The 27,580-nt window shown below is 37.5% G+C and overlaps 1 protein-coding gene across 1 annotated transcript in view; it reads right to left on the bottom strand.

The window, feature by feature from the left end:
• The window catches only part of ADAMTS3 (ADAM metallopeptidase with thrombospondin type 1 motif 3), a 248,964-nt gene that overhangs the window by 107,816 nt on the left and 113,568 nt on the right, over positions 1-27,580 (bottom strand). The gene's annotated exons all lie outside the window — the stretch shown is intronic.

Below are 27,580 nucleotides of genomic sequence, written 5' to 3'. Positions count from 1 at the left end.
TCAAGATAGAAAATACCAATTAGAATATCTGCTTAAATTCTGAGTACATTCCCTTTAGAGGACTAAATCTATTAGCTGATATAAAGTATTAAATAACTAAGATTTATAAGATATCTACAGGTGGCAAAATGCATTTCAAATGAACATTTTATTTAATCCTCACAACAATCATGTGAGATAGGAATCCCCTGTTACTAGATCCACTTTCCGGGCCATGACACAGAGGCCCACGGAGGTCTAGACATGCTCCCTAGCCACATGACTGGTAACTGTCAGAATCACAGCTGTCCTGAAGTTTGTGATGTGAACCTCGTACTTAGCCATACTTGCTATCTCTTACATTTATCATTAGTGATTACAAAAATTCTTAAACTGCAAATACCTCCCACAAACAATGGCATCACCAAGCAGGTACTACTCAACTGACGGTTTTTGTGTTCAAACCTCCTAAGTTAGAGTGTCCAGCCTCCTGCAGGGGGCGCTTCAAGGAAGGGAGTCTGGCTGGAAAGTACATATTATGGCTGTGGTGAGTCTTCTCTCACTCCAGGTATTCTGCACAAGGTTAATCAGCAACTGGAGGCATCTATAGTTCTGGGGTGAACTTGCTATAGTGAATACAGTATTATCAAAATTTCCCATTGAAATTAACTTGAATTTGGTCCCTAGGGCAACATAAGTGGCGCTGGTCAAAAAAAAAAAAAAAACCAAAAAACCAAAGAAGTCAGTCTCTTCCTAGTTGATTAAAAGGCTCAGACTCAAAAATGCTATTTAATTGCTGTCTCAAAGTATATAATTAACAAAAGATGAAAAAAGTGGCTTTTTTACAAGTTCTAAAGAATGTTATTTAGCAACATCAGACACTAAAGAAGTAATTTTCTAACATCAAAGTATAAAAGCATAAGCTCAGGTAATTACTAACTAATTACTAGCAGCCAATCTCTGTCTCATTTGTCAGTGAGATAGAAAAGAACTGAAAGCATATTACTCATTATTGCAGAAATAAGCATTTGTCATATATAAAGACAATATCAGTATCCACCACTGAATAGCTATGTACCCATTCTGAGATGCATTTTTATTTTCAGTAGAGATGATGGTTCTATTCTATCTAAACCCTTTCATTGTATTCCTATTTCTCTGGGACAAATGGAAATAATGTGTAAGGTATCTATCTAGCCACAGCAGGAGCTCCAGCAGCATCAATAAAAGAGATTCTAAATAATTTGTTATCAGAGTAGATGGTCTTATTTGCAGCTGGCATTAGGCAACTCCAAATTTCACTTTCGGTGACAGGAATAAAGGAGGGGAGGAAAGGAGGGCACGACAGAGGGACTGAGGGAAAGAGGAAAGGAAAGGAAAGTGGGCTTTCTTAAATAAAAGCTCTAGGATATTTTGTTTAATCATACATTTATACCAGATAAGACAGATACAATTCTAAAAGCATCTTCTCTCTGGGAAAAAAACATTTTCCTTAGTGGCCTTCTTCCATGTGAATTTATAACTGTTTTTGGAAGGAAGTAGTAAATTAAGAGAAAGACCTGCAGTGTTTAGACCTGGATAAAGTATAAAAATAGCACTCCTAAACTTGTCTTATGGTCCAGAAATGACCAGTTCATCCTCAACTCCCTGGACAAGAAAGCCAAAAATGCTGGGGCTGGTTACTAGGCAGCACCATAAGGAGGGGGTTGGGGGAGAAGGAGGAGGGGAGATAAAGAAAAGGAAGGGAAGAAGCAGACCAAATGGAGGACCTCTGCTATGCTTGGTCCCAAGAAAATACACAGTGGATGGAGTCAACCAACCCATCAGCTGATCAATTAGTTGATTTTTTTCCTTATAAATTAGTCAAATCGGCTGAGGATTCAATTATTCAATTGGCCAATCTTGCTTTTTTAATTTAAATTCAATTAGCCAACACATAGCACATCATTAGTTTCAGACGTAGAGTTGCTCTGAAAAACAGCAAAATCCTGATTGTCGTGTTAGTATAGATTTTACCACAAAAGTACTAATTATAATCAAATAATAAAGAAATACTAAGAACATTAAAAAAATGCTGCCCCTAAAATACCTAGAAATGCTACATGAAATATAAGCAACATTATTTTAAACGGAAACCTGGCCTGGCAATAAAAGACAAGTCACTGGTACCAAAAATTAAGAACGAACTGGAAGTCTTTCAGGTATAAGCCACATTAAGCAGCCAGGTGAGGAAGGAGTTAGGGCAGGGAGGGAGGATTGAGAGGGAGAATAGCAGCCACCTCAGTAAAATCGGGGCACAGATTTTCAGACTGAAAGGAAGCGAGGAAAAAAGGACCAGGGCACAGGGACTGGGGTCAAGTCAGGACCATTAAAAGACTGACCAATCTGTAAACAGGAGACTAGTTAAAACTTGTCCATTAGCACAGGGAGAACACAGGGATTCTTCTCAACCAGGAATGCCTTGGTGACAAATCCTGTTGTCGGCCTGCCTTGTCATAGCTGTAATTGCAACTGGGAGGCTCGTACCCCAGTCCACTGGCCATGTCAAGTCAAAGGCTGGTGCTCTCCCCACTTCAAACCCTCATCTGGCAGTACAGGCCTGCCAACGTTCTGCCAGGTCATACTCCCGTGTATTCTGGTCTGTGATTGTGCCAGAAGAGGAACTGGTAGGTCCCCGGTCATGCAGCTAAAAAGCACCACAGCCCAGATGTTAAGATTCCTCTCCCAAAGCCTGTCATCCGGACCTGCCAGAGTTGCTTGTGCTGCCCCAGGACGCGATGGGCAATAGGGGGGCTGTCCCTGCTGTCCCATACATTTTCCATACTGTGCTTCGGGAATGTGTATGTGATGCCTGGCCATTTATCTTTGCCAATCTAACGGTCTTTCAACTTCTAAACTGTTACATTAGAAAAAAAAATGTAAGTTTCTTTCTTGCTCAAGTCACTGCATTCTGGAATCTCTTGTTGCAGCGGGTTAGCCTATATTCCAACCGGGAAAAAAAAGGCTACATTCTGTCAGGGGTCTCCAAGACACCTGCAGGTTTGAGGATTCACCTGGACTCACAGGACCCAACATATTATTGTGCGTATGGCTAAGTGAAAGGATACAAAGAAAAATCAGCAAAAGGAAAAGGCATATGAGGTGAAGTGCAGAGGAGACCAGGCACAAGCTTCCAAGAGTCCTCTCTGAGTGGAGTCACACAGGACGTGCCTGATTCCTTCAGCATGAGTTGTAACCACATATAAGAAAAGTTGCCTACCAGGGAAACTCATTAGAGACTCAATGTCCAAGGTTTTTATTCGGGGTTAGTCACATAGGCCATCTCCGCCTGGCACGTACCCAAATCCCAGATTCCCAGAAAGAAAGCAGGTGTTCAGCATCTACCACATTGTTTATATACTTTAGGTACAGTGAGCACATTCTGGGGATGGTGGAAACCTGAAATTCAAGTTCTCGCATGCCAGCCAAGGGCTAATCTTGCAGGCAAGCCTTTCAGAGGACAGCAATCTTAGGATTACAATGTTAACTCTTTCTGCACATAGAACTAATATTGTACATGGATCTAGTAAAAGTATAAAAACATTCCCAAGAATCAATCATAATAATATTTGTGAATGAATACCCCTCAGAGAGGAAGGAGTACAAAGGGATGAAGAGAAGGACTTTAACTGTACCTATAATGTTTTATTTAAAAAAAGAAAAAAAAAAGCAGAAAGATGCAAAGCATGTATGGGAAGATATTGATAGCTATTTAAAATTATGATGCATAAGTAAGTGTTTTATTTGTTCATTTTTGTACCTTTGAAATATTTCATTTAAATTAAAAGACGAAAGTAAAAAATGGCCAAAAAATTAAAATCATACAACAGGGAAACTATCTCTCATCAGCGCATATCATCTAGAAATGACTATGCAGTAGAGAAACAGCTATGAATCAACCCAAATGTCCCAAGATTAAGTTTGAAAAGTATTTAGGTCGGTAAGAGTATGTCAAATTAAGTGATTTTTTAAAAATTTCCTGACACGTGTTTTGGAATGATAAAGATAATGAGTACCGTGAAAGAGAAACTGAGTTTAAAGCAATATTAAATAGTCATCCATCAGCCAATCAACCATGAATGCCCCACACATCATGCTAACAATAAAGCCGCAAATTCCTTTACATATCTTAGAAACATTACCTACAAAGTAATGAGAGAGGAAACTACCCAGAACTCCAATGTACAATAGTTAATTCGCTAACAATTTACTTCTATTCTCCTAACGATGGAGAGGGGAAGAGCAGGGGAGGCTAGGTGCATGCACATGTATGCATGTGTGTACACTCGCAAGAAAGAGACAGAAAGACAGATGGGAAGAAAAGAGAGGACACAGGACAGGGGAGACAAAGAATGAATACGAAGAAGAAAAATGTATTTCTGGTGTCTGCCATTAATTCTGGCATTTCCAAATCTAAAATGCCCTAGAGGTACAAACATCCTATGTTTTCAAATAATACTTCTTCATTATGCTCTTTCAAGATGTCTGACCAAATTCAGCTTATAAAAAGAATGTAAAATAACGACTAAAACCATACTTAAGCAAGTAGGAAGAACCGGAAGATTTAGAGATTGATCACAGCCCCATAGTATTACTTTGAGAAGGAATGCATAAGAATTACATTGTGAAGTATTAACCAACTCTTGAAGTCCCTGAAGTTCTGCATGACCACTTATATTTAAAACAGTAAGCATGGGGCGCCTGGGTGGCTCAATGGGTTAAGCGTCTGCCTTCGGCTCAGGTTATGATCCTAAGGTCCTGGGATCGAGTCCCGCATCGGGCTCCCCGCTCAGTGGGGAGGCTGCTTCTCCTTCTCCCTGTGCAGCTCCCCTTGCTTGTGCCCACTCTCTCTCTCTCTCTCTCCCCACTCCCACACAGTGTCAAATAAATAAATAAATAAAATCTTTAAAATAAAATAATAAGCACATTGATTTTACGGTGGTGACGATGATGTACCAGGTGCCATTCGAAGTACCTTATCTCATTTAATTCTTGAAAGAACTCAATAGCGAAGACACTGTTTCTTCCCTCATTCACATGTGCAGAAATGAGGGCCCTGAAATTTAAGTAAATTGTGTAAGGCTGGAGCCCAGATTCACCTGGCAGCTTAGATCCAAAGCCTGTATTTTTAACTTTCCTTATTTCACCCACTTCATTTCCTATTATCTCATACTTTATAAAAACATAACATTCAACCAAAAATAACTACATTTCCTATACTGATTACTCATAACTCTGGCAAAGCTAATGTTATTATACAGGAAGGAGCAAAAGGGTATGTTTCTCCTGTGAATTAAAAGGAGGCCTCAGTAGCATTTCTCCCATACCAGTATTCTAAAGCATAGCAAAAACACCTGTGTGGAAAAGCGCCTCATTTCCTAAGTTGTTCTATAAATACCTGAATGCTATTTTTAGAAAATAATAAAATACACTGTTCCTGAAAATTGTCATGCTTTTCTAACTTCCCAATGATGACCCTTTTTCCTGGGCTCCTAGAAAACAGAAATTCTGGCCAAACCCTTTTTTTTTTTTTTTTCAGTTCCTTTTATGTCCAGGGCAATGGAAAATCACCATGAGCTCACAGGGATAACTAACCACCTTAGAAAAGCATACTGATGAAATTCTAGGGCCCCAGACAAGGGCACTCCTCTTCCTGACTTCTATTGCAGTCTTTGCTCATCATACTGCATCTGCGGTACTGAGTTCAGTCCTGGGTGCTATCACTGGAAATAGGACAGAAGAAAGGCTTTACAGGGAAGAAACTCCTTCTCTCAATAGCACTTTTTTTTTTTAATGATTTTTTATTATATTATGTTAGCCACCATACAGTACATCCCCGGTTTTCAATGTAAGGCTCGATGATTCATTAGTTGTGTATAACACCCAGTGCACCATGCAATATGTGCCCTCCTTACTACCCATCACCGGTCTATCCCATTCCCCCACCCCCCTCCCCTCTGTAGCCCTCAGTTTGTTTCTCATAGTCCATAGTCTCTCATGTTTCATTCCCCCTTCTGATTACCCCCCCTTTCTTTTTCCCCTACTGATCATTCTAGTTCTTATGTTCCATAGATGAGAGAAATCATATGATAGTTGTCTTTCTCTGCTTGACTTATTTCACTTAGCATTATCTCCTCCAGTGCCGTCCATGTTGTAGCAAATGTTGAGAACTCGTTCTTTCTGATTGCTGAGTAATATTCCATTGTATATATGGACAACAACTTCTTAATCCAGTCATCTGTTGAAGGGCATCTCGGCTCCTTCCACGATTTAGCCAATAGCACTTTTAACTTCTAAAATACTAAATGGTTTATGTATATTATCTGTCTTCTACTGCAACAATGGGTGTTGGCCAAGCTAGGGTATATAGTTGAGGGTTGTAGGAGAAAGAAAAGAAAAGAAAAGAAAAAAAAGAAAAAAAAGAAAAGGAGAGAGAGAAAGAGAGAGAGAAAAAGGGAGAGAGAGAGAGAGAAAGAGAGAGAGAAGGGGAGGGAAAGAAAGAAAGAAAGAAAGAAAGAAAGAAAGAAAGAAAGAAAGAAAGAAAGAAAGAAAGAAAGAAAGAAAGAAAGAAAGAAAGAAAGAAAAGAAAAGAAGGAAGGAAGGAAGGAAGGAAGGAAGGAAGGAAGGAAGGAAGGAAGGAAGGAAGGAAAGGGGGAGGGAGGGAAGGGGAGAGAAGGCGGAAGGCAAGGCAAGGCAAGGCAGGGAAGGAAGGAATTTTGACGAAAGAAATAGCATTCCCTGGGGATCTAATGTACAGTATGGTGACTGTAGTTAACAATGCTGTTTTATATGTTTGCGACTTGCTGAGTGGGTAGATCTTAAGCGGTCTAAAGACCCTCACCTCCCCCTACAAAAAAGTAACTGTGTGACGTAATGGATGTGTTAACTTGTTTGTGGGAATTATTTCATTTCACAATGTGTAGGATGGTGAATCTATTCTACATGATACTATAATGGTTGATTCATGACATGGATTGGGCAATATCTATAGAACTGTTCTAAAAAAGTAAACTCTAATGTAAACAATGGAATTTAGTTAACAATAAGTTATCAATACTGGATCATCAACTGCAACAAATTCACCACATTAATGCAAAATGGTAATAATAGGAGAAACCGTATATAGATGTGGGGAATGTGAAGAGAGAGGGAGTACATGGGAACTCTGTACCTCCTGCAAAATTTTCTGTAAACCTGAAACTGCTCTAAAAACAAAGTCTATTAGAAAGAAAAGAAAAGAAAGGAAAAGAAAAGAAAAGAAAGGAAAGGAAAAGAAAAGAAAAGAAAAGAGAAAAGAAAAGAAAAGAAAAGAAAAGAAAAGAAAAGAAAAGAAAAGAAAAAAGAAAAGAGCGGGCATTCCCAAAGGCTCACACTGAAGAGAAAGCTTAGCAGTCCAGGAATTGAAATTTCTGTTCAACTGGACTCTCAACAGTGAGACAGAGAGAAAGAAACAGAAAGTAGATGGGAAGAGGAGAGGGGACACAGGACAGGGGAGACAAAGAATGAATATGAATAGAAGAGAATATATTTCTGGTGTCTACCACTAATAGGTGGTAATAGACTAGGCCAGCTGCAAAAGTTAGGGTCAGATCGTCAAAGCTCTCAGGGCACCTGGGTGGCTCAGTCAGTTAAGCATCTGTCTTTGGCTCAGGTCATGATCCCGGCACCCTCTCCTTCTGCTCCTCCCCACTGCTCACGTGCTTGCTCTCTCTCTCTCATAAATAAATAAAACTTTTAAAAAAGATCATCAAAGCCCTTGTGAGCCAGGACAAGAAGGGGCTTCGGGGGACAGGAATAGAGGGTCTGTGTAGAGGGGCAGAGGAATCATGAGAAGTCATTGAAATGGTGAAAGCATCACTGTGACTACAGTTTGGATAATGAACTTGAGGGACACCATATGAAATTGTCAATATTCAATTGTTTTGGACCTGCACAAGTGACAATTACCTATGGCTCAACCTCATTAAAACCTTCCTAAAAGGAAGCAGAACTGGAGACCAGACAACTGTTACATAGTGTGGGTAAAAAAATGAGGAAACCCCACATAGTGACATTGAGGATATAGTTATTGAAGCAGAGAAGCTGGATAACATGTCAAGGCTATTACAGATGGGCTGCTTGTATAGGGGGAAAAAAAGTTAACTAGATGACCTAAAATCTGGGTTCAAGAGTTTGAAGGAACCTTCAGAAACATAACTAACTCTCATCTCTCAACCCTACTCTATTTTTGCAATGGGAAAAATGGTGTATTTTCACCCTTTCATTTAAAAAAAAGTATTATGAGTATGTTCCAGGTGCCAAGGCCCGTGCTGAACACCATGACTATAAAGAAGCTTCAAGAAGCTTTAAATCTGATACGTCCACTTGGAGGGTGGTTACAAGCCCAACAGAGAAGTGAGCCCCAAGATCTCTGTGTGAGCGGCAAATGAGGACCAGAGTCCCTACTTTCTGATGTCTAGACACCCAGCCCCTTGGCACTGTACCGTGCTGCTCAGATTTCCTAAGCTTCACCTAAGATAGGCAGCCACAGCTATGTCCCTTAGCCTCGACATTCCATACAGTAACAAGAGAGGCATCAAGGATGGGAATTAAGTTGGCAAACACAACCTTGTTCCCTTCCACAGCCCTCCCTACTATGGTGGCCCCATTGCTGCGTGAGCTTAGGGTGCCTATTTTTCTAGATCTATTTATCCCTAAGTAGGGCCCCATCTATCACTACCCTACTCCATCAATTTCTTCTTGCCTTCCTATAGATCAAAAAATTCCACCCTCTTAATCCAAAGTAATGGAAAAATCACATGATTACATCATAACATCATTTTGTACTGAAATTCACTTTACCTGAAAATTTAAATGACCCTTATAGTTTTGTCTACGCATGTCCCTCACATAGGCTCTAGGGAAAGGTGCTAGCTAGGTTTAAAGCACATCACCTATTTTCTCCAAGAACAGTTCTAGAAGGGAAAAAGCAAGAAAGAGAGGCCAAGGGAATAAAGGAAATTCTTTTATTGACTTCTTTGCCTGAACCCAATTTGTTTGTTTTTTCACGTTTTTTTCACTCCAGGTTATTTCAAAGATAACTAGAGGTAGCTAACTTTATTTTATTTCTAGCAGTCAGGTACTAGAAAGGAAATTTTGATGCAAACTTTCTCTTGAAACAATTGCTCCTAGAAAACATTCTACTTCTGTCTTTCAGATATTTTGCAATGGAAATAGTATTTCCCATTTCCTGTCCTTCCTATGATCTGGAGCTTTTAGATTGGAATTGGAACCTGCTATGAGACATGATCTTTTTTTCTTTTTTGGTTTTTTTTTCAATATTATTGATTATATTCCCTGTGTTGTACTTTTTGTCTCTGTGATTTATTTATTTTATAACCAGTTTGTATAAAGGCTTGTATCTTTTTATCCCCTTCCTGTCCCTCCACCCTGTCCCTTCTGGCAACCACCAGTTTCTCTGTATCTATAGGTCTGTTTCTTATGTTTCTTTGTTCATTTGTTTGGTTTTCTTTTTTAGAGTCCACGTATAAGCGAAATCATATGTTATTTGTCTTTCTCTGTCTGACTTATTTTACTTAGGTTAATACCCTCTAGGTCAACGCATATTGTCACAAATGGCAAGATGTCATTCTTTTTTATGGCTGAGTAATATTCTATCACACACACACACACACACACACACACACACACACACACACACACACACCATCTTCTCTATCCATTCATCTACTGATGAACACTTGGGTTACTTCCATAACTTGGCTATTGTCAATAATACTGCAATGAATATAGGGTATATATATCTTTTCAAATTAGTGTTTTCATTTTCTTTGGGTAGCTACCCAGTATTGGAATTACTCAATCATATGGTATATCTATCTTTAGAGATACAAACCTTATAGACTTGGAACCGGAATAAGCAGGAGAACCTGAACTAAACTATTCACTAATTCTCTCAGTCTAATAGAATTTTCTCTTTGTTGTCTTAACTTATTCTTTTCAAAAATAAAATGCATGAATGCATGACTACATTTTAAAAAATAGCAATAAAAAGTAAGGAAAAGTCTTCTCTCACCATCTCATCTCCCAATTATCTTTCTACTCTCAAAGGAAATCATTGTTACTTGTGTTCTCACAGCCACCAATTTTGTCATTAAAAGTCAAGAGCAAAATCTTGTTACTCTCAAACATAATATTTTGACATATAATGATAAGATACATAATCAATCCTTTCATATACAGAATATGTACATAAACTCAGAATTCAGGAAATTAAAAAAATGTAGAGATCATTTACCTCATAACAATAAAATCGAATATACTTGTTTTAAGAATATACATAATGCTGTATTAATTAAAATGATAATCCAGGATAGGAAATAGTGTTAAGAACATCAATTCTTCCGTTTTCACATATGACTAGATAAAATAATCAGCACAAATCGTGTATTAAGTTTTTGGAATTTTTTTCCTTTCATTAACGAACTTAACCTGAAGCTATGTTCATGCAAAGAATAGTAGTAAATTAAAAGTAAACAGCCTAAACAGTCTATATCTGGACATAAATACTGACTCACTCTTTTTTCACACTGATTTTCCCACAGGAAGGAACAGATTAAGGGGTGGATTACTTCAAGCACTATAAAGGTCTCTAGACTGACCCCACTCTTAGAGGGAACTCTTTCAGGGGAATAATGCTATAAAGAACAGTGAAAGCCCAAGAAAACCCACAACTGAGCCCTTCAGAGGGCCCTCATTCACAGTCCTCATTGACTGCCCTGGCCTCTCTGAGGGAATTCAAAATAATTCACTGCCCACCATAATACTGAATTCACAACAGAGAGGAAAAAAGATGATGGAGCTGCTTTGCATCTGTTTAATTTTTTACAGAAATGTTAAGGGGGTTAATCTTCTACAAGTCCAGTCATGTGCTTTCACAAAGGGCCAAGAAAGGAGTCGCAAAGCCTGCCATGACTCAAAGAGAGGCTCTTTGTGTCTTCTTTTCTGCACTATGTCTGACAAAGAAGCTGCCTAAGTTCCTAGGCTTCTGGCTCTTGCCTGGATTCTGAAGTCAGTGAATCAACAATGATGTCATTGCTTCGCAAGACCACTGTTGGCTGAGATAATGAAGATCTCTTCACCAGAGCATTATCAACTCAGTGGCATACATTTCCTAAACTTTTAAATATAAAAGAATCCAACTTGTTCAGATCATTTTTCTTTATTTTCTGCAGTATTGGAAAGAAAGCATTTGGGGACATGTTGCCCTCTCACCAAAACATAGCTTTTTAAGTTTAGCTAGTAGATACTATTGAACTAGACTGATTTACTCAGACATTTAAGAGGGGGAAAGATTATGCTTTTTTAATGAGAGATAGGTCTGTTGTTCAATTTATGTTCTGTTATTAGAAGTCTACTGTTGGTAGGAAACATACATCATTACATAAACAAGATCCACTTTCTCCCTCCTTTTGTTGCCAATATATGTATGCATATGGCTTGGAAAAGCACATTAAATTACCCAAAGAATATTAAAACAGCTTGAGGACAGTTATTCCCCCTGATTTTTAAAATAATGGACCCCTTTCAAAACCCTTTAAAAGCTTTGTAAGCTCTCGGGGAGAAAGGGGAGAATACAGATATCACATACACACAAAATTGGTGTGGTGCCCTTGCAGATTAAGAAACTCTGCTTTAAAGAGTACAATTTCATTGGAAAAGAAAAATTCTGTGCAGCTCTTTTTGGAAAGTATTTATGTACAACAACAACTTTCTTAACAGAGTGAGCATTTTCTCAAAACATTTTCTAATTTCCCTTCCTAAACTGTCTTATAGTAGGCTCTTCTCCAATTATATACAATGCTAGTTATGAAAAAGTAGACTTAAATTAGTGTAAGCAAGAGAATTGAAGGAAAATAAAACATTTATTTTTATTCTCAAAGGAGAATATTAGATGAGGTTAGACAAAATGAGTTGGATATGAATTAAAATAGGCAAATCATATGTGCCGGGGTTGAAGCAAATTATCTCATTTAGTCCTCAGATATGAAACAAATATTATTATCGCCACATTTCAGATCCTACAAAACCCAAGGCAGACATTTATTCTCTTCTCAGAAATATGATCTAGAGTTTTCCAGGTAAAGTCTGATAGAAGGATACATTCCAACATTTAAAAAGGAAGAGCTATACAGCCCCAGCATATGTAAAGACAAATGAGAAGGTGAGGTGGGGGGAATGTGTGTTTGGGAATTTAGGGTTCAGTAGGGCCAAAGCACAGAGTGTATAGTGGGGCAGTGGGCATCCCTAATGAGTAGCAAGAGAGCTAAAATAGGGGAGTTCCAATCATGGAGGACAATGATAAAAAATACATATATTTTATTGAATAGCAAATGGGGAATGACTAAAGAATTTTCAACTAAACAGTGACATAAAGTGTTTGAGTTTACAAAGATCATTACACCTTCAATCAAAAGCAGCAATCTCTAAAACAGAGTACCAGGGTACTTAAATTCAAAACATATATAAAAATAGTTGCTGGGGCACCTGAGTGGTTCAGTTGGTTAAACATCTGACTCTTGGTTTCAGCCCAGGTCATGATCTTAGGGTTGTGCGATAAAGCCCCACACTGGGCTCCGCACTCAGCAGGGAGTCTGCCTGAGATTCTCTCTCTCTCCCTCTGCTGCATGCATGCGCTCTCTCTCTCTCTCTCTCAAATAAATAAATAAATCTTTAAAAAATATATCAAGTTTGTCCTCTTTAAAAAAAATAAATTAAATAAAAATAGTTGCTGGAATATGGAGGAAAAATAGAGCTTCTACCAAGTTATCTTCATCAAATTCTTTATAATCTCTATCTCTGTGTATAACTTATAATACATGTCATGTGTATTCTATAATGTATAAACTATAAATTTTACTTGTGCATTACACACACACACACACACACACACACACAAACAAGGTGTTGATACATAATCCACAAAGTTTGGTAATATTCTATCTCAAAATGGAGTACAGTGAGCCAAGTGTGGAAGCAGGAAAATAGTTAGAAGCCTGCTGCCATATTCATAACAAAAAATCATTAGGCTCTGATCAAAAGTAGAAACAATGGAGACCGAAGGGGCCATTTGGGCAGCCTTCTGGGTATATAATTCATGGGTCTTGCTTACAACTAGATAAGGGATGGGAAAGTCAGAAGGCTTAACTGGGTACGTGTTGGCACCAGTCACTGAGATGAAGATCTAACAGAAGAAGGAGATGGCTAGAAACAAGCTCAACATCGGCCACAATTAAGTTAAAAGTCTTTGCGGATATCCAAGGGTAGGCAGCAAATACGTGGTTGAATATACAGTCGTGGGGCTCAAGAGACAAATGTGGGCAAGGCATTCCACTATGTAATTTTTCTGCAGATCACCAATGGTACAAACACGAGAAAAGAAGAGGACAAAAACAGACTTGCATGAGAGGGAAGAGGAAACGTTATCAAGAAAAGAAGCCAAGAAGGAAATCCGAGTCAGGTCGTGAAAGCCGAAGGAAGAGTCTAATGCCACAGAGAGGTAAGGTGAGTAAAAAGCAAACTGTAGCAGCACAGTTTGGTCATCAAAAAGTTTGTTATTTATTTTGCAAATAAATTAAATAGCCAGGACTGAAAACCAGATTTCAATGAATTGAGAGGTAAAAGCATATGAAATAAGTCATATGATAAGATCCTATATGATGAAGTATAAAAATGAACTTGGAAGAAATATGGAACTTCAGAGAAAAAACAACAACAACAACTCTTCCATTGACAAATGACACTCTAGCTGGATAATGAACACTAACTAAAGATGACAAGAAGGTATTCTGGATACAGAAAAGACTGTCTGGAGAAGAGCATCTCCCAAACCTACATCTAATCAGGAGCCAGATTTTCTCTTTTCCCTGGAAGATGGGCACGTGGCATTACTTTTGAAGCACACCACATTGGGATACTTACAATTATTTCATGATTTCAAAAACAAATGATAAAAATTATGCTTTCCATGTATTTTATAAAAAGCAAAGCAAAACAAAACAAGTAAACGAAACTCAGTAATACATATAACAAAAAACCCTGATCTCTGCCCCCTCCCTGAGTCCTATACTCAGAAACAAGGTAGGGGTCAGGGATGGTGTAAGGGATTCTGTTGTGCACCTTACTCTGAAATTTCAAAAGTTAAACATGTAATGGTTATAATGATCACAAACAGCAACACATGGAAGTAGCCCTGTAAAAATGGTTTGCTCTGTTTCTCAAAATGCATTCAACCCCACCCCTTCCTCCTTTTTTACAGAAGAGTAGGCACACTTGGATGTCCTCATCACCTCTCACCTAGATTACTCCAGTAAACTCCAAACTGCCTGCAATCTCCCACCCCTTTATTCTGTACTCCACGTGGATGGCAGATAGATCTCCTAAAACACATTATCACACTACATCACTTCAGTGAGGACATTAGGGATTTTTTTGCTTTATTTTTTTAACTTGTAAAAGAAGGGTTTTTGCAATCTAGCATTAACCAGCCTTTCCTGAGACAAATATGAGAAAACTATTGTTTTGGCAGGGGTAAGAAAGGAAAAGGGAAAGATATGAGAGACATTATGGGCTGACTGCCCATCTTGCATAAGGCACCACCATACCATTAATGACACCTTGAGGTAAGCAGAATTTCCATTTTATAAATGAGGCAAGGGTATCTGAAGAAGTGGTCCAAAGTTCCTAAGGTCACAGAGCTAATCAACAGTAGAGCCACAATTTGAATTCACACCTGTGAGGCTCCAAAACCCACACCAAAAAAGACTTACGGATATTCAATGGAGATGATACTTGAAGCCATAAAAGAGCATCTCTTTGAAACTGTGTAGAATAAAAGTGAATATGAGGGAGAATGGCCTACTAAATGGTAAGAAAAGAGAGCCAAGATAACTGATCAGAGATAGGAAGAGATAAGGAGACTAAAGTGAGTGTAACAGAAGCCAAGATAACAGAAAACTTAGAGAAACAATATCTTATCAAATGTCATGAAGAGGTCCAAGAGAATGATCTCTGAGAAGAAAAATCTGTTGAAATTTGTATGGGTGTTTTCAGTATCTGGGGGAAACTCTTTCCGTATGTGCTAAGGATGACAGCCAAGCTCAGTGGGAGCTGGATGAGAGATGAAGTGATAAGAAGGAGGGAGTAAAGGGAGATAATGTTCTTTACAGAAATTTGGCAATGATGGTGATGAAAAACAACAACAACAACAACAAAGGGCTAAAGGGCCAAAATTCCAGTCAAATATTTATGAAGACAGAGGAGACCTACATTATCCATCTGTACACTTGAGTCCCATGAGCATCTCTATGGAAGTCGTAAAGATGAAAAATGAATGTCTTTAGAATAAGAGGAAGAAATCGTGACTAAGTGAACAACTTCTACATCCTATATCTGGAGCACCCCACAATCTCTCTATGCTATGCATCCCGTTCCTGAGTCCCGTTCAACCACCACCCTCTGACGCTCAGACAGACAATGTCATGAAGTCCCCTCAAACCATCAGCAGGGCACTTTTTTCCACAGTCTGGGTCTGATTAACAGACATCTGAGGTGAGAAGTGCTCTTTTGGATCATCTTGTCATTTTCTCCTATGAATCCTTAACACTGTGGGCCTTCTTATATGTCACACTGGCTATCCTACATAGGAGGCCATTTCATTTTGACCTTCCTGACAAATTTCAGTTGAAAGCTCCTTTTTTTTTCTGTTTTAAAGGTACTTAACATTTCTGAGTGTCAGGTTCGGTCATTCATTGATTCAATCAATATGTGTTGAAGATCTTCTCTGTGCTAGGCTCTGGGCTAGACCTTGAATAAACACTGTTGAGCAAAGACGAACAATTGGAGTAATCCCACCTATTCTATGTCATGTAATTCTTAGGAGACTCAAATGAAGTAAGACTCATGAAAGAACTTTGAAAACTGTTAAGACGATACATATCACAGTGCAAATCCTTGACCTGTGCTGTCCATTACAAAAGCGATTAGTCACATGCAGCTCTTTAAATTACATTAACTAAAATTAAAATTAGGGACTCCTGGATGGCTCAGTCGGCTAAGAGTCTGCCTTCAGCTCAGGTCATGGTCCTGGGGTCCCAGAATCGAGTCCCACATCCTGCCTACTTGTCCCTCTCCCTCTGTCTGCCACTCCCCCAGCTTGAGCTCTCTCTCTCTCTCTCAATGTCAAATAAATAAATAAATAAAATCTTTAAAAAAAATAAAAAAAAATTTAAATTAAATTAAAATTAAAAATTCAGTTCCTCAGGCCACTAATCACATCTCAATGGCTACATACAACTAGTGGCTACCATACTGAATAGCACTGATGTAGAACATTTCCATCACCTCAGAAAATTCTAGTGGAGAGCAATTTCCTAGAAGCTGAAAGCAGAGACACAGAAGAGATCATGGGGATGAGAGCAAAGGGAGAAAAACAGAATGATGCTTTGGTAAAAATATAACAAACCACACGCTCAAAGAAAAAAAGCTGATGATCTTGTAACATTTTAAAACTATCACAAAGAGAAAATGTAGTCATAATAAAGGAATGGTAAGATGTGACCTTTACTGAGTGCTTCGTGAGCCCTCAGAACTAAAACTAAGTGCCTTACGTTAAATATCAGGTTAATCCAAAGAATAATCCTTTGAAGTAAGTGCTATTATTTTCTCTGCCTTGCAGATGAAGAGACTGAGGCACTGACAGGTTAAGTAACTTGACATAGGTCAGAAAGCTTCTTAACAGATAGACTTTGGGTTAAAACTATACTAAAGGGAAAAAAAAATGTTTACCACCCAATAACAGTGTAGACATTGAGTCAACCTGGTTGAATTACTTATTATGAAAAAAAAAGTGCTGAGGTAATATGATTTATACATGTGCCTTCACGCACTCCAGCCTTCATTGGTATCGCTAAAGTCACAAAATATGGTTTCTAAATCAGTCATTATAATGCTAATTCCATAATGGTTTAGTGTAATTATATGTTTCTTTACCAGTCTTTATAGAAGTATACTATATTCTTGGATGGGAAAGCATATATTGAGTACCCAATACACCAAAATAATGTATCTTGTGTCAATAATATAGCAGGTATTTCTCTAAAACTCATCATTTAATTTATTATGTCTTCGCAGTTTTTTTTTTAAAGATTTTATTTATTTATTTGAGAGAGAGAGAACACAAGCAGGGGGGAGGGGCAGAGGGAGAAGCAGATTCCCTAATGAGCAGGTAGCCTGATACAGGCTACCAGGACCCTGAGATCATGACCAGAGCCAAAGGCAGGTGCTTAACCTATTGAGCCACCCAGGCGCCCCTATCTTCATATTTTTTGAAGGCATAAACTATGGACCCCATTCCATCTCTCATAAATGTTTTAGCTTTCTTATGAACTAGCTGAAAAATGTGAGTTCCTTCTCCTTCTCCGTGAGATAGGAAATAGTAAAGATCGTTAGAGATACATGTTATAGTCGTCGTATCAAAAAAAAGTCACCCCTGCGATTTCTGATTTCTTTAATGTTCCAAAGATCTAGTTTGAAGATCTAATTTTAAAACTGGCTCAAAAGATCAGATTCAAATGTTTGAATCTGTTTTTATAGGATATCCTTGGCTGACTTTACACTAAAACATTTAACACACTTGGACGGTCTTCCTTTGGCTATGAAACACCTTTCACAGGAATGGCCATTAAGGTGGGGTTAGAGTATGTGTGGAAAGGGGTTTGAACAGAAAATGGGTGTGATCCCATCATAATGCAACATGTTCTTTTATTAATCAAAATATGTTTTCTGAAATAATCACTTATATTCTGGCCCTATACCTAGAAATACAAGGGATATTCTCAAGGGACTAAACACTGAGCACTTCTGGTTTCCCATTCCTGTTAGTTTTCCTGCTTTATATCACATTCAAGTTGTTCTTTAAGCATTAGTCACTGGATCTGAGTACCTGAAGCAAGAAACTGCCTTCATGACTGGCCTTATTTATTTTTCCTTTGTTATTGCCAAGAATTGAAGAAGACTAAAACAGATGACCTCCCTATTTCAACTGAAGGAGGATTGGACATGGTACCTCTGTCACTTTTAACACCATTCTTCTATCTCTGGACCAAAAGTTTAACAAATCTGCAAAAGTAAGTATATGGACTCACGATGATTATACTATTATATAGCTCTGCTTTGCATATATCATGAATAAGACATTGGGTTTCTATATTCACAAAGAGAATAGATTGGATTTCTTCTTTTAATCACAACTAAAATTCTCTGGAATTTGGGATAAAATTCTATATTTGCAGATATTAGTTAGAAAAAGAAAATAATAGTCAAATAGCATAAAGACTCCAAGTTTAGAGGTATAGACACAGACAAACTGACAATTCCAGGGTTCTCCTAGTGACTCAGGATGTGAAAGCCATATTTGTGATGCAATTTAGATCACGTGGTAAGGTATGCTTGAGTAATGAAGGTAAAAAATTTTTTTTCTGACACTAATCTATTTTTAGTGTTTTTCACTATTTTGCATTTGACATCTTATCATTCTTTATCCAAACTTACATGTGTAAAATGAGGGGAAATGATTCTAACAAGAGCCTTTTCAACGAGCCTTTGACATACATGGTTTCTGCAACTACAGCAACACGGACCACAGAAATAAGATAACTTGTTCAATGGGAAGGATATTTGGAAAATATAATGTTTATTGTTTTCTGTGTTTGTGAGATAACTTGCTGATCATCCCCAACAGTGGCTGGGAGGTCTTGAGTGAGGGGAAGTGGAGAAGAAGGAGGCCACTGGACCATCAGATTGTTGTATCAAGAATAAAAGGAAATTCGATATTCAGCTTCTGGAGTTCAAGTAAGATTTTTTCCAAAGAAAAGAGATTGGTAAGCAAAGCTGTATGGAGAGAAAGGATGTTGTAATTCCCTTAGTTCTCACATAACAAATCAACGCCAGGCCCGGAGGCCAGAAAACAGCGGTTTTTTATTTGCATGCTTGGTTTTTGTGTTTTCCTCCTATGAAAGGAAAGTCCTGGCCATCATAAGTCTTAGGCATGAGACTGGAGTGGTGAGGAGAAAGCGTTTCATCAGAGGAAGGAAAAGGCAAGTCGGGCCTTTTTGATCTTGCACTGTTTCTGGCATGAGGGAGACAAACCAGAATGAGGAGACAGTGGTTCTGACTTCTTCCCAGTTCCCTTCAAGGGCAAGTCTCAGAAGAGAAGGAACATGGTATTAAAACATACAGATACATGGGGATCTCCAAGTGCCAAAGCCTTTTCTTCCTGCTCTGTCTTGGGGGCTCTGGAAAGAGAACACCTAAGGGCGGCTAGCCCATCCATCTGGTTGCAGCCGCGGAAGCCACGACTCCCCTGGGTTCCTGTGTTGCAGGAAGAGTAATACCAGAGTTTCCCCGGGAGACTGTAAAAAGGGCTGCTGAACCAGGCTCCACGTGGGCCCCGCACCAGAAGCCGCGGTGGACCACGTGGGCTGCTGCGTAAGAGTCCTCGCCAAACTCAGGGTGGTCTGCGGCACCAGGGAGAGCAGCCTCTAGTCAAATGGAGAAAAAGCTGCAGAGAAAGCCAGCAAGGCTGGCAGCGGCCAGACAGACGCGGAATATCAGCCCGGTGGGGCCTACTCAGCCAGCCAAAGAAACCCACGTACCAGTTAACCTAGAAAACTCCTACACGAGATCTATATGTGATGCATTCCACATTGCAGGATAGCTCAGCTTCTCCCCTTGTTTTTTTCCTTTGTTTTCTCCATGAATATTTGTACAGAATTAACATGTGCTACAATGTAACTATTCTAATGAAAGGAAGGTCAATTTTCATAATTCCTAGTATTTAGAGTAAATGCTTGGCCTCCCATTTACTTACAGTCTATGCAGCATACAAAACTTGAACCTAATGCTAATTACTTGAGTTGCTTTATCAAAGTTGTCATAAGGTCACAAAAAGAAGAACCAGAGGAGTCATACTGTTATTATACTGTGAGCTGATGAGTTGCAACAGAAAGTGGGCCATATAACTAGGAAAGCTGAAAAATCCATAAAAGTTGGGGTTTTAATTGAGAATAAAAATCTGAGTGATTATTGTAATAATTATTTTCACTAACGTCCATGTTTCAGATCTCAAATCTATAAAAAAGAATCTCAATGCATATCATAAATGTTCATTAATATTTTGTATACGTTTGAGATGACAGGGTGTTAGAAAATTGCTTCCATAAAGTTAAGAGAAAGAGTACTGATGAGTGATGGAGGGATGCCCATGGGAACTCGCATGATAGCAACCCTATAACAACCATGCAAATGCTTCTCCTGGCTTTTCAAATGTTGGGTCATCACAGATGAGAGAAGGATGCTGCAGAAGACAAAATACAAAAAAAAATCTAGCCTGCTGTACTTAATTATACCTCCTTTAAATATAAATAGGGTGGTGCATATACCTTATCTAGCAGTGATTTCCCTAGGACTTCCCACTGGACTCAAAAGCCAAGCCCAGGATCACAGAATAGAGTAGGGCAATGCATCAAATTCCTATGTTGGCTTTATCTAAACGTGTCATCCAAAGCAGAGAATGGAGAAATTAAAACTCTGTCCTGCTATTCTAACTTCTTAGAACTACAATGCTGTCCAGTGGCATTTTATTAGTATGAGGATCGTGGCATAGGACATAAAGATCACTCAAAAATCTCACCAAAAGGGGCTTAGACCTTGCTCTTATCCCTTTAGTATATGCAGCAAGACCTGACAAAACATGAAAACATGACAACAGAACCTACCAAAGTGCTGAGACAGAGAACTGAGGTTAGAATGCAGATTGTTAATACCACACAGGCCTTATTCTTCACACTTCAAGGATACACAGCAGTCTGGTAACGCACACTCAAGAGAAACAAAGTCTTCCACAGGAATTCACTAAAAAATTCTCACAATTAAAGGCTGTCTTTTGAACAAGAATATACACAAAGGCTTGGGATACTTGGCCTATTAATCCGAGTTCTGAAATAATGAACAAATATCTCAGCCTAAAAGCAAACATGTTAATGGGGCATATAAGTGGTTATAATAGTTGTGAAAGATAAACTAACAGGAGCCCTGGGTGGCTCAGTGAGTTAAGCGTCCAACTCTTGATTTTGGCTTAGGTCATGATCTCAGGGTCTTGAGACTGAGCCCCGCGTCAGGCTCTGCACTCAATGCGGAGTTTCCTTGCAATACTCTCCCTGTCCCTCTGCCCCTTCCCTGCTCTTTCTCTCTCTCTCTCAAATAAATAAATCTTAAATATATATATATATATATATATATATATATATAAAAAAAACAAAACCAGTTTGAACTAAGGCCTCATTCAGACTTGTCAAATATTTTTTCCAGATATTCAGTAAGGTACTGAAAAGTAATGAAAGAATATGCTATATATAATTACTTATCTCCAGTCAACTTTATAGTCTCACTTAGGGAAATGGCTCTAATCATTCCTAAAATAAATCTTTCCACCTTATACAAAATCCCAAGTTCAAGAACTTCCATTAAGAATTTTTAAATTTAGATATTTAGATCAGATGGATTACAGCTGAAAATCAGAGTAAATTTTCTGGTAATCTAGAAAGAACAAAACCAAGGATTCAGTTCCCCTTGCAGAATCATGCATTAAAGGAGCATTTATTTTGGCCTCAGTGTAGCCCTAACATTTTAATTCACAGTTCCCATAATGTAATCACAAATGATTTTCAAATAGAAATATTATTTCTGTGCTATACTTATTTACCCCAATCATTCTATTTTTCTTCAACACATATCACTAACTTCTACTTCATCTACCTGAAAGATGCCCTGCAGGGACAGGGATGAAAAGATTCCATAAAGAAAGAGAGGATTGAGAATGACACACCTGAATCCTCCACAGGGAAGTAAAGAACCCATGCACCAAAAAAAAAAAAAAAAAAAAAAATTACTTACAAAATACCAAAGTGAAGTGAATAGCATTGATCCTCATAAAATAATTTTATATTTAAAGTTAATAGCTGATGGTCCAGTAGGAAAAAGAAAACAATGAAAGACATACATAAATAAAACCTACCTTATAGAGAATTGTCTTCTTTAAAAATATTAATCATGTTAGAAACAAATAATAAAACAAAAGATTACTAAACCTCCAGAAATATTTGATTCCTTACAATATGCCTCCCATTTACTAACATGAAAGTTTATAAATAAGTTGTACATGGAAAGAAATTAAGTACAGGCTTTAAAATGTGTTTAAGCAGGCATACTTGGCATGTGCAGGGTCAAAATGTACTTAATATTTTACTAAAGATAGAGTCTATCCTTCCTAAGTAAAAGCAGTTCATGTGACAAAAAACAAACACTAAAGTGTATTTTGATAATAGGATATATTTTATATTAAGAAAGAACGAGTACATTTTCAATACTAACAAAGCTTTTCTTGGTAATCTTTCATGAGTCAATAATTGATATAGTTACTTCTTTAAGATTTTATTTATCTATTTGAGAGAGAGAGAGAGAGAGAGAGAGCGCGCATAAGTGGGGGAGGAAGCAGACTCCCCACTGGGCAGGGAGCCCGACAGGGGGTTCGATCCCAGGACCCTGAGATCATGACCTGGGCCGAAGGCAGATGCTTAAGTGACTGAGCCACCCAGGTGCCCCGAAACAGTTACTTCTGAGTAGGCATCATTTAATTTATGAATCAATGTCCAGTTTATATTATCTGCATTAGCTTTATACCATAATATAAATTAACTGTTTTCAATTTTGTTTCAATCACCAAGATATATCTAAAAGCTTCAAATTCTCTTTGTCCTTTAATGTCACATCAATACCTAATAGTAATCCAGAAGCTCTGAATTCTCCATACAGTTTGTATCTTTCCATATTCAATTCTTTATTAGAAAAAAAAGAGTTACATTTGTAACAGTTTAATCCTGATCTATATAAATAAACTCCTTTCACGGTACCTATTCGTGAAGGAATAGAATAGGCCCCATAAGACATTTTAATACAAGGAAATAAAGTATTATCCTGTATCTTTCATATCTGAAAGATCTTCAACCATCAGTCTGCTTCTTGATTATTTCATGTAACAATCCAATCTTTAATTCCCTTCTTTTTGCCAATAATTATTATAAATACCTGGATTATGAAATATGCAAAACCAACCTGAAAAGAATTACATAAATATAAGTAGCATTTCCATATGAATGGAAGGAGTAGCTTTGACAAATGGCTGACCCTAGATTATATTAAAAACTAAACTGTGCAGCTGAGTAAAATTGAGTAAAATTTATCATTTAACATCTACCTAAAAGAATGGCTGCTATTTGACATATCTTAATAATTTAGTAATATTGTTTCACGCTTCGCTTAATAAGAAAAGATGCAAAAATTAATCTCTCATTTGATTTTTTTTTCCTTTTTTTGTGGCTTGCAAAGCCCACCACTGTTTCTCTTTGATCGGAGCATAGGTCATGAGAACTTCCAAATACAATAGGTTACAGCACCTACTGACTTTTCTATAGATTCAAGGAAGGACTCTGCCTAGGAAGTCCCTAGAGTCACGAAAATAAGAAATAGTCTTCCCATTATTCTAGTGCTTGTTTCCTAGTTTCATTCCCTGGCAACCAGGAGCAAGTCCCAAATCATTTCTGACTTGTACATGTTTCCCACCTGGGACAAAGACACTCCTTCACGGCACCATGACAACCACACCAGCAACACAAGCGCTTGGGTTCGTGCAGGAAAATGAAAATCCTGAAAGGACGCTAGGAGATAAAGGCTTACTATTCCTTGTTTCCCACTGGTAGGAAGTAATTACAAAAATTACTTTAACACAAAGCTTCTGGTGAGTGAATAGTTTGTAATTTGATGGGAGAAGCTTAAGGGCCTAGGGATTAAATAAAAAATATGAAAAGCTGAATGACGTCATCCAAGCACAGCCTCCCCCTTCCCCCAGAAATAGACAGCCTAAAGCAAACTTCTTATGGGCGACAATGTAGACATTCTTCAGAGATGGTCAGGGGTATGTTTTGTTTTTCATCTGAGTTTAGACTCAGATGATTGATTTAACAGTGAAGGTGAACTTTATGACCCTTTATTGGTTGATTAACCACGTTGTTACCAAATGAAATTTCAAAAACCAGTAAAATATAAAATAATTTTGTCCAAACTGAATGTCCAGAAATGGATGTCATTTCTATCCTCCCAAAGCAGAAATTAAAAAAAAAAAAAAAGTGAAATTCAACTCTCCCCCCATGATGAAGTAGGTAAGTTTTTTTTTGACAAGTTTTTTATCATAAGCATGAACAGTTTATGTTTGTTGTTTAATGAAAGGGATGGTATTTCTTTGCCAGAAACTGGCAGTACTATGTGTTATAAACACCTGCCAATTCTACCCTGGAAGAGATTACTTATATTGCCAAATGTAAAACTGTTTTAGGTCTTAAAAGAGTAATTCTAAAGCAGAGTGCTGCATCTGTGATTTTACAAGTTCAATATATTTTCAAATAGTTCTTCACATTTCAAAAAACAATACAACTTCCTTATGAAGAGCCGAGGAAAGAGAATCTGTGTAATATATGGAAATGGTTGCAGGTTTGTGTTACTGTTGAATCATAGCATATATTACCTCTACAGGTTCAAAGCTGTGAGTGACTTTTATTGAAAACCCAGATAAATATTTTAAGAGGATAAGGAATCAAAATAGATGTTTGCTTTTCATCAAGTGAAATAGCTTAGGGTTCTTGAGTGTGGTAGAAGCATATTTTCTGTTCTATGTTTAGTTTCGTTTTTGTGTTTTGAGGACACAATGTCCTCCTCTCCTATTGTGATAGGTAGCAAATATTTTTCATGGGCTTCCAATTCTGTACGAGAAACACCTTCTGATTCTCATTGATATGAAGTTGGAAAAAAGACAGCAGAAGGCAAGCAGAGACATTCCATGCATCCAGGAGCCAATACCTGCCCCCTGACTCCAAGCTAACCTCTACACATCCCTACCCCAACATGTATATAAGGGCATTCATTCGTTGACTCTGACACATAATTATGCAAATATACTGTGCATTTTTTTATTCACTCAATTTCTAATGGATCTTTGAACTCAATATATCCAAAATTATACCCACTTGTCATCCTCCATCAAGCCTATTTCTGTTTCTCATTTTAAATACCTGAACTCTGGAGAGAGAATCCTCTAGTCTTTCAGATTAGACTCTGAGTCATCCTTGTTCACTCTCTCTCTCCACCCCCGATACATACTGCATCAAATAACCCCATCAGTTTTACTTCAGTCTCAATCCAATTTGGCTTCTTCTGTCTCACTTTCATCACTTAGTTTAGAACATAATTGGCTTTAATTTAGAATACTTGCTCCAAACTATGGAAATTAAATGAATGTCAGTTCTGAGTTGTTAAGCTGACAAAGCAACACCTGTGGCCAGGCAATTATGGAGACAACTAGCAAAATATGGCAGAATGTTTATTTATAGGGGCCCTAATGCCGAAACTCTGTTGGGTCAGAAGTGCTTTATTTATGATAACAACTCCTGATGACTTGCTGTCAGAGAAATTTATGAAGACTGTGGCCCTCAAATGCATTTCTAAGTACATCTTATGTATTTTAATCCTCTTCTAATAACTTATTGAAGAAAGACCACATGTGTCTCTAAAACAATATCCAGAATTGATCCAGACAAAGCACTATTTTATATACTGCAGCTTTCATTTATAAATCAATATACCTTCTAAACCTAGAATCTCTTCAGTTCTACATTTTAGAATGATGGAATAAAGTATAAAAATATATTCTTAATTTCATTTGGAAAGCATGTAGTCCATGAAAAAGCCTGGCTCTCAGTTTTGTGACCAAGAAATTAAAAGAAGAATTTTAAAGTTATAGTATAGTACTTAAAGTTCTGAATCTGAATCTTTTTACTCTAAGAAGACATTTACATTTCTGAAATATATGGTTATAATTTAAGATTCTCAACAGGGAGTAAATTGATAATCACTGGCAACATAGTTCAATCAGAACTTTGTAAATAAGAAAATAAAAGTTATAAAGCTCATACTAAGGTTTATCATGGAACATTATGTGCTATATATTGGGTCAAGTTTTAAAGTAATTGCGAATTAAGAAAGGAACCCCCTCCTCCTTTGACCGATGATTGCTGAAAACGTTTCCAAAATGTGTTTTATGGCCTATTTCAATTATAAAGTAATCTTCTTTTCACAATTGAAAAATTAAAAAATAAAGTCTTCAAGTGTCTGCATTCTTAAAAACAACTCACTATAAAATCAGAATAAGTTGAGGCTGATGTTACTTGATATTTTAAATTATTTTCTAAATTAATGTCCAAAATTGCCTTATTTCATCTAGTTCTTTTAAATATATATGCTCTGACTACTAAATTATTTTCCCTAATCTAGTATCTAGAAATACAATAGTATTAAACATAGTATTTCTCACAATTTTCTTATTTCAATTGAAAAAAAAAATCTTTTCTCCTGCTCTGTAAATATCAGGCTACTAAAAAGTACCAAGACTGATATTTATAGAAATGGATCCCCTCAGGGACTGAAATGGAGCAACAAAGTACAGGCTGGTGAGCCTCTAGATAGGTATGATGGAAGGGGCAATTGGGAGGAAAGTCAACATGACTTACTTATTAAGGACTTTCCAGTCCTCTACTACAATTCTATAACATGTGGGCTACACTTTGCTAAAAGATATTTAACCACTGCCTCACAAAAGATATTAGATATTATTAACAACTAAACTATAGAAAAAGCACTGTATCCTACCATGTATCCTTTGACATAACCCGTCTTCTGATTTAGAATGACATTTTTAAAACACGAAAATATAAATGAGAACTAATAGGAATGTATTCACAACATGAAGGCAAGCAATGCCTGACTGTTCAACTTTAATTAAAACTCCTAACATGTAAATCTTTGCACAAAATAATTAACATTAATAATTAATAGCAGTAACAACAGCTAGCACTGATTAACCGTTTATTATTGTTGAAGGCTACATTCAACTATATATTTCTAAGACATTATGATTGTGCAATGTATTTTAATTCTTTATACACAGATAAACTGAGGCTCAGAAAGGTTAACTATTAATTGAAGGTAACAGAACAACTTGATGTTTCAGAGCTATTACTCGCATCTGTCTAAATGCACAGTGTACTCTCTTCTGATTACACCACAGTGACCCTCTAGGATAGGCACACATTTCATAGTAATGCATCTATTAATTCAGTGCTGTTGCTTCAAATCAGAAATTTCTCAAAAACTCTTCAGACTGAGTTAATTTTAAATTTATTTTAAATTGTACTATTCCATTAGTACTGCATATTAAGGGAAACGTGATATCTGAAAATCAAACTAGGTAACAACTCTCAGGAGGCAAGATATCATGAATCGAGCATCTAGATTGTTAAATTAAGAAGGTTATTTCTATTCCTGACATTTCCTTGGGGGA

The sequence above is a fragment of the Ursus americanus genome, chromosome 8, assembly GCF_024610735.1.
Source record: "Ursus americanus isolate L20-20 chromosome 8, mUrsAme1.1.p, whole genome shotgun sequence".
Classification (NCBI taxonomy): Eukaryota; Metazoa; Chordata; class Mammalia; order Carnivora; family Ursidae; genus Ursus; species Ursus americanus.
The sequence above is the reverse complement of the archived record's forward strand: the minus strand, read 5'-3'. Positions and strand labels throughout refer to the sequence as shown.